The sequence below is a fragment of the Rutidosis leptorrhynchoides genome, chromosome 1, assembly GCF_046630445.1.
Source record: "Rutidosis leptorrhynchoides isolate AG116_Rl617_1_P2 chromosome 1, CSIRO_AGI_Rlap_v1, whole genome shotgun sequence".
In the NCBI taxonomy this organism is placed as follows: Eukaryota; Viridiplantae; Streptophyta; class Magnoliopsida; order Asterales; family Asteraceae; genus Rutidosis; species Rutidosis leptorrhynchoides.
Window position 1 is genome coordinate 66,523,942 of NC_092333.1, and position 10,899 is coordinate 66,534,840.

Genomic DNA, 10,899 nt, shown 5'->3' on the forward strand with positions numbered 1-10,899 from the left:
CTATCTTTGCAGAAATGGAATCTAAGTCATGGCTAAAATCGACTCTAGCTGCTTTAGATGATCTAACGATATCTTTTTCTTGGTGCCACTCATGTGAGTGGGAAGCAGTGTTATCAATAATTTTGTAAGCATCAGTTTCTGTTTTCTTCATAATGGAACCACCAGCTGCTATATCTATGTCTTTTCTTGTAGTGATGTCGCATCCTTGGTAGAATATTTGTACTATTTGACAGGTGTCTAAACCATGTTGCGGACATCCTCTCAACAACTTTCCAAATCTTGTCCATGCCTCATATAAAGTTTCATTTGACTTCTGTGTGAACGTAACAATTTCTCCTTGAAGTCTTACGGCTTTAGATGCCGGAAAGAATTGTTTAGGAAATTTTTCAACTAAAACGTCCCATGTATCAATCGCCTCTTCAGGTAACGATTCTAACCAATCTTTGGTTTCTCCCTTTAAAGTTCAGGGAAATAACATGAGATATATCTGTTTATCCTCCACTTCTCTTATTTTAAATAAAGTGCAGATCCTATTAAAGGTACGAAGATGTTCATTTGGATCTTCCTTCGGTGCACCACTAAATTGGCATTGATTAGTTACCATGTGTAGAATTTGTCCTTTGATTTCATAATCTGGCGCATTAATGTCTGGTTGAGTAATTGCGTGACCTTGACCAGTGCGTTTAGCTCTCATTCGGTCTTCCATACTTAAAGGTTCCAGATTTTTCATGATTGAATTTGTTGAATCTGAATTAATAGAGGATTCTGATTTAATGGTTGGTTCCTCGACAATCTCCGTTTGAATGATTGGTGGTTCCGGAGGAAAGATTAATGGTTCAGGATCTATGAACTGTCCCTGAATATTCTCCGAATTCTCAATTGTGAGGTCGGGTTCAAAAAATGGATTATCGGAAATTTGAATTGGAGTACTTGGTCGACTGGATGACGATTCTAAAGAAAAATCAACTGCGACAATATTTGCTAGATGTCTTGATCTGGTTACAGGTGGTGAACGTACAAAAGGTGGTGAACGTTTTGCTCAGTGCATTCACTGAATATCCTATTAGTTTTTAAAAAGGAAGAAAAATTATATAAGTTATCAAATTAATAGACTTTTCTGATTTTTTCCACGTTTTGAATAGCCAAAAGATGCAGCAGAGGGGCAGGATTCGTTTGGTCTCAATATAATTGAGTACTGTTTGGCTCCAATAACCCGGTCCACATACAAATCCAACTATTACTACGAACCAGAAAATTTTGATGTCTATCAATTTAACCGCTTAAAATAAATTTTCGTAATTTAAAGGAATTTAGAGAAGAAGTAGAAAATAAAATCTAAGTCCTAAAACTAGAATGGCGAGAAATAAGAAAGAAAAAGAGCGCGTCGAAAAACGTCGAAAAATAAAAGATTGAAAAATAATAGGCATCGAAAAATAAAAATAAGAAAGTAGCGCGTCGAAACTTAAAAAGGAACTAAAAACTAAAAATTAAAAGTTGAGTCTAAAAATATTAAAGCTTAAAAGAAATACTATATCCCAAATGGCAATAACTTAAAAAGGTACTAAAACTTAAAAAGGCGTCGCAAAATTCTAAAGCACCTAAATCTTAGTCTAAAGAAAAAGCACTTAAGGGATTTTACGGCAAAGCCTAAAAATCTAGAAATAAAAATACTATGGTAAAAACTATGACTTAAAACTAAATATGAGCGAAAAATACAAAAATTACGCTAAAACAATTAAAAGGGTACAAAATATAAAAATATACTTAAAGTTGCAAAAAGTACAATTTTTATAAAAATATTATTTTATATTATTTATTTTATAAAACTATTAATTTTATATATTTAAAACTAATTAAAACTAAAAATACAAATTAAATCTAAAAACTAAACTAAATAATAAATAATTAAAAGACAAAATTTCATTCCTCGTCCCTGAAATTTACATCAAATTTGACTCCATATCCTTTTTCTTTTTTTGTGCATTCCTCGTCCCTATTGTATCAAAAATCTACATCCCTCGTCCTCCGTCTATTTTCTGTCAAAACCTGCCGTTACCTCTTATCACGTGCATATCATGTGGGGGTATTTTAGTCTTTTTGATGTTTCCTTCCCCAAGCTGCTTCCTTCTCAAATAAAATATAGACAAAACCCACAGATTCAAAAACCCAAAAACCACATATTCTGATATGTAAAATCTACAAACTCAAACTCTACAAATAAGTGTCTATATCAATTGAATCTGCATAACAATTATATAATCTGATATGTAAAATTCTACAAATAAGTATTTCAATTAACAAACAAAAACTAACCTCCATAACAAAATTCAAACTCTAAAACAATTTAATTGACATAATCACATGAAGTTCTTAAACCCCTAGTTCCAAGATCCGATTTGGTGACGAAAATCGTGACCTGAGGCCGCCGGAGTATTGGATCTACACCAAATCATGACTGAAATCGTGACCTGAGGCCGCCTGGCACCTACAAACCCTTCGGAACTCGTCGGAAGTTGGTTCGTGTTGATAAATTGATCCCTCGAAATTTGCAGATCTGGAATTAGTCAAAAACCCTTTGAGATGAACAAATGATTGTGTGTATGTGATAGTGTTAAAATAAGGTGATACGGAGTATTAGATAAACGCAGATCAATGTATTTCTATATTTAATTTATAAATATACTAATTAGTGGTTCTAAGCATATGATTAGTCAAACTGGGCTGTTAGGATGGTTGAAACAGAAATCATCTCAGGATCCGACCCATTCTATATATAATAATAATAATAATAATAATAATAATAATAATAATAATAATAATAATAATAATAATAATAATAATAATAATAATAATAATAATAATAATAATAATTATATTTTATAATATATAATAGATATATAAATATTAATATTAATATAACTAATGAAAGGATAATTTTAACAAAGACAAAAATACCCTCACATGATCTGCACATTATAGGTGTTAACAGAAAAAATTGACAGAAAGTAGACGGAAGGACGAGGGATGTAGATTTTTGATACATTAGGGACGAGGAATGTACAAAAAAAAGAAAAAGGATATGGAGTCAAATTTGATGTAAAGTTCAGGGACGAGGAATGAAATTTTGTCTAATTAAAAACCTAATTAGGGTTTTATAATAAAAATAATAATAATAATAATAAATAATACTCCGTAATTAATGCGAAACTAGGTCAAATGTGGCGTGTCTGTCAGGGCCATGCGATCACATGGTCCTCACCTTAAAAATCCATGCGATCGCATGGAGTAGGTTTTCGAGCCAGGTGGGTTGGGCTGCTACAGTGTAGCCCGTAAACTTTTATATTAAATTTTTTTTTTCTGTTTTAATTTTCTGATTTATATAAATAAAATTTATATTTTTACAAACTAAAAAAAAAAAAATTAAGGAAACTTGATAGTTTTATATATATTTATTTAACAAACTATTAAAAATATATAATTTTTGTTTTTCTTTTTATATTTTCGGAAACTAAAACGTATTTTTACAAAAACTTATTTTTATAAAAGTAAACCAAAAATTAATAAAAATCTTTTTTTTATAGCGTTGCTCTTCCGGCGTTTAAGCAGAAATGTTCCCCGGCAGCGGCGCCAAAAATACTTGATGTTATGCGAGGTGTATATGAAATAGCTTATATTTTACTAGGAAAAACTATTAAATACGATACAATTTTACACAAGATATTTATTTATTTATAGAATGGATATACCTAAACCTTGCTACAACACCTATAGGCAGTGTACCTAATCGTACAGTAGTGTAGTTTTTAGTAAGTCCGGTTCGTTCCACGGGGAAATCTTTTAAACAAAGCTTAACGCTATATTAATTTTAATTTATAAAAATACAAATATATGTAAGTAATATTATTATTATAAAATGGGGTTTTTTACCGTTTAATGACCGATTTGTCGATTTTTAAAACTTTTATTCGCAGTTAAAACCTAATGTAAAATATTAAATAAATAAAAGACTTAATTTAAAGCATAAAGTAAATAACGATAATGAAATTGCGATAAATAAAAGTGCGATAAAATAAACTTGCGATAATTAAAAAGTACGATAATTAAAAGTGCAATTAAATACAATGACAATAAATAAAAGTGCGATAATTAGAAGTGCAATTAAATATGAAAATAAAGGAATTATGCTTATTTAAACTTCCATAATCATGATGTTTGACGTGTTGATTATAGTTTATTCCCATGGGTTAATTGTTCTTTGTCCTGGATTATTTAATATGTCCGTCTGATTTTTGTCCATAACAGTCCATCAGTCATAAATATAAAGTGCGAGTGTCCTCGTCAAATTATCCTTATATCCGAAGTCAAATATTCCAATTAATTGGGGACTTAAACTGTAACAAGGTCTTAATACTTTGTTTAATAATTACACTAGGATATCGACTGCGTGTAACCCAAGGTTTTAATACTTTGTTATCAATTATGCCAAGTGTCCTTGTACATAATTTCACCCCTGTTTTAATAATTCCATAGACTATTAATCCATTCCCGTGTCCGGTTAAATGAACGATTATTCGTACATATAAATATCCCGCCCATCGTGTCCGATCGAGTGTATATGGTTATTTATAGGGACGTCTAATTGTAAATCTTTATATTAAAATTAACAAACTATCATTTAGTTAAACAAATATAAAGCCCATTAATAGCCCATAGTCTAATTTCCACAAGTGTCGTTCTTTTGTCCAAACCCCAATTATGGTACAAAGCCCAATTACCCAAATTTAAATATTTAGCCCAACATCATGATTACTTCGTTTTAAATAAGCATAATAATAACTTAGCTACGAGGCATTAATGTAAAAAGGTTGAACATAACTTACAATGATTAAAAATAGTGTAGCGTTACACGGACAGAATTTCGACTTACACCCTTACAACATTCGCTAACATACCCTTATTATTAGAAATTAAAATTAAAAGAGAGAAAGAAAAAGATGTGTGATGATCAACCAAAAACGCGAAATTTATAGGCATGTCAGCTGCTACAGGGGCTCATGCGATCGCATGAGATTTACTCCTCTAGGCCATGCGATCACATGGCTAGCTGGGGAGGCTCACATGTCTTTGTTTTTTAGTTTGCCGACGGTTTTTATAATATAATATAATATATATATTAATTTTAAGAATTAATTATATATTATATTATATTCATGTGCATAGTTGACTTGTAATTTTTAGTCCGTTGCGTCGAGCGTTGAGAGTTGACTCTGGTCCCGGTTCTGGATTTTCGAACGTCCTTGCGTATAAATTAATATCTTGTACTTTGCGTTTTGCTTCTTGTACTCTTGTAATTTTGAGACGTTTCTTATCACTAATTGGAACCACTTTAATTGTATTTTGTACTTTTGAGCTTTTTGGTCTTTTGCGTCTTCAATTCGTTGAATCTGTCTTTTGTCTTCACCTTTTATTATTTAAACGAATATCACTTGTAAATAGAACAATTGCAACTAAAAGCTTGTCTTTCTTGAGGGATAATGCTATGAAATATATGTTCGTTTTTAGTATTATCAGAAACCCTCGTCCTTTTGACGACATTACAACATGCTGCCTAGCCAATGGTCATAACGGTTATTTTCCACAAGACCAAGGATGGGAAGTCGTCTTAGTAAAACTAGAATGCATGACTTGTTTCTGGACTTATGAATTACGTGTCTTTATTTCATTTGCTGAACAACTTGCGTATTAACTAGATTTATCTTCAAAACTGTCCTGTATCAAAGTGTACTATATTTCATGTTATATGTAATATAGCGAAGTTGTAAGTTTGAAGAATATTTGTATGTGATATATTATTATAATCAGTTTTTCATATGGAATTGTAGTAGTTGAATTGTATATTAGCTACTAAGTATGAACTTAACGGGTAGGTAGTACCCGAATTTAAACTTATAAAACGCTAATATGAAGAAAAAGCTTTTATAAATAAGTTCATATTATGCTACGAAATACTATTGACTACTCTTAATATTCTGTATGATTTACTCGATTCAGTTGGCTATTTTGAAGGAAATGGCACCGACTACTCGACACACCATGAATATGAGCGAAGAGGAATTTCGTACCTTTCTTGCTGCAAACATAGCCGCAGTACAGGTTGCGCTACATACCAACAATAACTCTGAATCTAGCAATGCAGCTAACGGCGCAAGAAATCGTGTAGGATGCTCCTACAAAGAATTCACTGCATGCAAACCTTTGGAATTTGATGGAACCGAAGGACCAATTGGATTGAAACGGTGGACCGAGAAAGTCGAATCGGTGTTTGCCATAAGTAAGTGTAATGAAGAGGACAAAGTTAAGTACGCTACGCATACCTTCACAGGTACTGCGTTAACATGGTGGAACACCTATCTTGAACAGGTAGGACAAAATGCTGCTTACGCACTACCGTGGTCGGCATTCAAGCAATTGATGAACGAGCAGTACCGTCCTAGAAATGAAGTCAATAAACTCAAGGCAGAACTTAGAGAGTTACGAACACAAGGGTTTGACGTTACCACATATGAACAACGATTCACAGAGTTGTGCCTATTGTGTCCGGGAGCATTCGAAGATGAAGAAGAGAAGATCGACGCATTTGTAAAAGGATTACCAGTAAGAATTCAAGAAGATGTGAGTTCACACGAGCCCGCTTCTATACAGAAGGCAAGTCGAATGGCTCATAAACTCATAAATCAGATTGAGGGAAGAATTAAAGAGCAGGCGGCCGAAGAAGTCAACACGAAACAACTCAAGAGGAAGTGGGAGGAAAACGGTGACAAGAGTCACCAGTACAACAACAACAACAATTACAACCACAATCGCAACAACTATCCCAACAACCGCAACAACAATCGCAACAATAACCGCAATCCTAACAATAACTACAACAAATATCCCAACAACAACAACAACTATAACAACCATTTCAACAACAATAACAATCCCAATAACAACCTCAATAACAACAACGGCAACAAAAACCAAAAACAGCCATGTCATAGGTGTGAAGAAAATCATCAGGGATTTTGCACGACATTTTGCAACAGGTGTAAAAGAAATGGTCATAGCGCGACAAAGTGTGAGGTCTACGGACCAAAGTTTAACAGAACTAAAGGAACAAATAATGTCGGAACAAGTAATGCTGAAACGAATAGTGTCGGAGCAAGTAATACCAACGCTGTTTGTTATAAATGTGGAAAACCGGGCCACATTATTAGAAATTTCTCGAATCAGGGGAATACTAATGGGCAGAGCCGTGGAAGAGTTTTTAATATTAATGCGGCAGAAGCACATGAAGACTCGGAGCTTGTTATGGGTACGTTTCTTATTGACGATAAATCTACTTATGTTTTATTTGATTCGGGTGCGGATAGAAGCTATATGAGTAGAGAATTTTGTGCTAAATTAAGTTGCCCATTGACGCCTTTGGATAGTAAATTTTTACTCGAATTAGCAAACGGTAAATTAATTTCAGCAGATAATATATGTCGGGAGAGAGAAATTAAACTAGGGGATGAAACGTTTAAAATTGATTTAATACCAGTCGAGTTAGGGAGTTTTGACGTAATAATTGGCATGGACTGGTTGAAAAAGGTGAGAGCAGAGGTCGTTTGTTACAAAAATGCGATTCGCATTATGCGTGAAAAAGGAAAACCTTTAATGGTGTACGGAGAAAAGAACAACGCGAAATTAAATCTTATTAGTAGTTTGAAGGCGTAAAAACTAATAAGAAAAGGTTGTTACGTCATTCTATCACACATCGAGAAAGTTAAACCTGAAGAAAAGAACATCAGTGATGTTCCCGTAGCAAAAGAATTTCCCGATGTATTACCGAAAGAATTATCGGGATTACCCCCACATCGATCCGTTAAATTTCAAATAGACCTTGTACCAGGAGCTGCACCAATAGCTCGTGCTCCATACAGACTCGCACCCAGCGAAATGAAAGAATTACAAAGTCAGTTACAGGAACTTTTAGAGCGTGGTTTCATTCGACCAAGTACATCACCATAGGGAGCTCCTGTTTTGTTTGTCAAGAAGAAAGATGGTATATTCAGGTTGTGTATCGACTACCGAGAGTTGAACAAACCTACCATCAAGAACCGCTACCCACTACCGAGAATCGACGACTTATTTGATCAACTACAAGGCTCGTCTGTTTATTCGAAGATCGATTTACGTTCTGGATATCATCAAATGCGGGTGAAGGAGGATGATATTCCAAATACTGCTTTTAGGACGCGTTACGGTCATTACGAGTTTATGGTTATGCCATTTGGATTGACTAACACACCAGCTGTGTTCATGGACCTCATGAACCGAGTGTGTGGGCCATATCTTGAAAAGTGTGTCATTGTTTTCATCGATGACATACTTATTTACTCGAAGAATGATCAAGAGCACGAAGAACATTTGAGAAAAGTGCTAGAGTTACTGAGAAAAGAAAAACTGTAGGCTAAGTTTTCAAAGTGTGCATTTTGGTTGGAAGAAGTTCAATTCCTCGGTCACATAGTGAACAACGAAGGTATTCAGGTGGATCCAGCAAAGATTGAAACCGTTGAAAAGTGGGAAACCCCGAAAACTCCGAAACACATACGCCAGTTTTTAGGACTAGCTGGTTACTACAGAAGGTTCATCCAAGACTTTTCCAGAATAGCAAAACCCTTGACTGCTTTAACGCATAAAGGGAAGAAATTTGAATGGAAAGATAAACAAGAGAAAGCGTTTCAATTGTTAAAGAAAAAGTTAACTACGGCACCTATATTGTCATTACCTGAAGGGAATGATGATTTTGTGATATATTGTGACGCCTCAAAGCAAGGTTTCGGTTATGTATTAATGCAACGAACGAAAGTAATTGCTTATGCGTCTAGACAATTGAAGATTCACGAGCAGAATTATACGACGCATGATTTGGAATTAGGCGCGGTTGTTTTTGCATTAAAGACTTGGAGGCACTAATTATATGGGGTCAAAAGTATTATATATACCGACCACAAAAGTCTTCAACACATATTTAATCAGAAACAACTGAACATGAGGCAGCGCAGATGGATTGAATTGTTGAATAATTACGACTTTGAGATTCGTTATCACCCGGGGAAGGCAAATGTGGTAGCCGACGCCTTGAGCAGAAAGGACAGAGAACCCATTCGAGTAAAAGCTATGAATATAATGATTCACACTAACCTTACTACTCAAATAAAGGAGGCGCAACAAGGAGTTTTAAAAGAGGGAAATTTAAAGGATGAAATACCCAAAGGATCGGAGAAGCATCTTAATATTCGGGAAGATGGAACCCGGTATATGGCTGAAAGGATTTGGGTACTAAAATTTGGAGATATGAGAGAAATGGTACTTAGAGAAGCTCATAAAACCAGATACTAAATACATCCAGGAACGGGGAAGATGTACAAGGATCTCAAGAAACATTTTTGGTGGCCGGGTATGAAAGCCGATGTTGCTAAATACGTAGGATAATGTTTGACTTGTTCTAAGGTCAAAGTTGAGCATCAGAAACCATCAGGTCTACTTCAACAACCCAAAATCCCAGAATGGAAATGGGAAAACATTACAATGGATTTCATCACTAAATTGCCAATGACTGCAAGTGGTTTTGATACTATTTGGGTAATAGTTGATCGTCTCACCAAATCAGCACACTTCCTGCCAATAAGAGAAGATGACAAGATGGAGAAGTTAGTACGACTGTATTTGAAGGAAGTCGTCTCCAGACATGGAATACCAATCTCTATTATCTCTGATAGGGATGGCAGATTTATTTCAAGATTCTAGCAGACATTACAGCAAGCATTAGGAACTCGTCAAGACATGAGTACTGCCTATCATCCACAAACTGATGGGCAGAGCGAAAGGACGATACAAACTCTTGAAGACATGCTACGAGCATGTGTTATTGATTTCAGAAACAGTTGGGATCGACATCTACCGTTAGCAGAAGTTTCCTACAACAACAGCTACCATTCAAGCATTGAGATGGCGCCGTTTGAAGCACTTTATGGTAGAAAGTGCAGGTCTCTGATTTGTTGGAGTGAAGTGGGGGATAGACAGATTACGGGTCCGGAGATAATACAAGAAACTACCGAGAAGATCATCCAAGTTCAATAACGGTTGAAAACCGCCCAAAGTCGACAAAAGAGCTACGCCGACATTAAAAGAAAAGATATAGAATTTGAAATTGGAGAGATGGTCATGCTTAAGGTTGCATCTTGAAAAGGCGTTGTTAGATTTGGTAAATGAGGGAAATTAAATCCAAGGTATATAGGACCATTCAAGATTATTGATCGTGTCGGACCAATAGCTTACCGACTTGAATTACCACAACAACTCGCAGCTGTACATAACACTTTCCACGTCTCAAATTTGAAGAAATGTTTTGCTAAAGAAGACCTCACTATTCCATTAGACGAAATCCAAATCAACGAAAAACTTCAATGCGTCGAAGAACCTGTCGAAATAATGGATCGTGAGGTTAAAAGATTTAAGCAAAACAAGATACCAATTGTTAAAGTTCGATGGAATGCTCGTAGAGGACCCGAGTTCACCTGGGAACGAGAAGATTAGATGAAGAAGAAATACCCGCACTTATTTCTAGAAGATACGTCAACACCTCCAACTGTTTAAAATTTCGGGACGAAATTTATTTAACGGGTAGGTACTGTAGTGACCCGAACTTTTCCATGTTTATATATATTAAATGAAATTGTTATTTACATGATTAAGTGTTTCCAACATGTTAAGCAATCAAACTTGTTAAGACTTGATTAATGTTAGAATTCAATATAACAACATGTTCTTAATGTAAACATAATTACTAAATCAGTTTAGTAAGAAATA

The 10,899-nt window shown here is 34.7% G+C and overlaps 1 non-coding gene across 1 annotated transcript; it reads left to right on the forward strand.

Annotated features, from left to right (window-relative positions):
* Positions 1–239: 239 nt before the first annotated feature.
* On the forward strand, positions 240–346 carry LOC139887099 (small nucleolar RNA R71). The gene has a single exon (XR_011772945.1). It is a non-coding gene; the product is annotated as a small nucleolar RNA R71 (small nucleolar RNA).
* Positions 347–10,899: the final 10,553 nt, after the last annotated feature.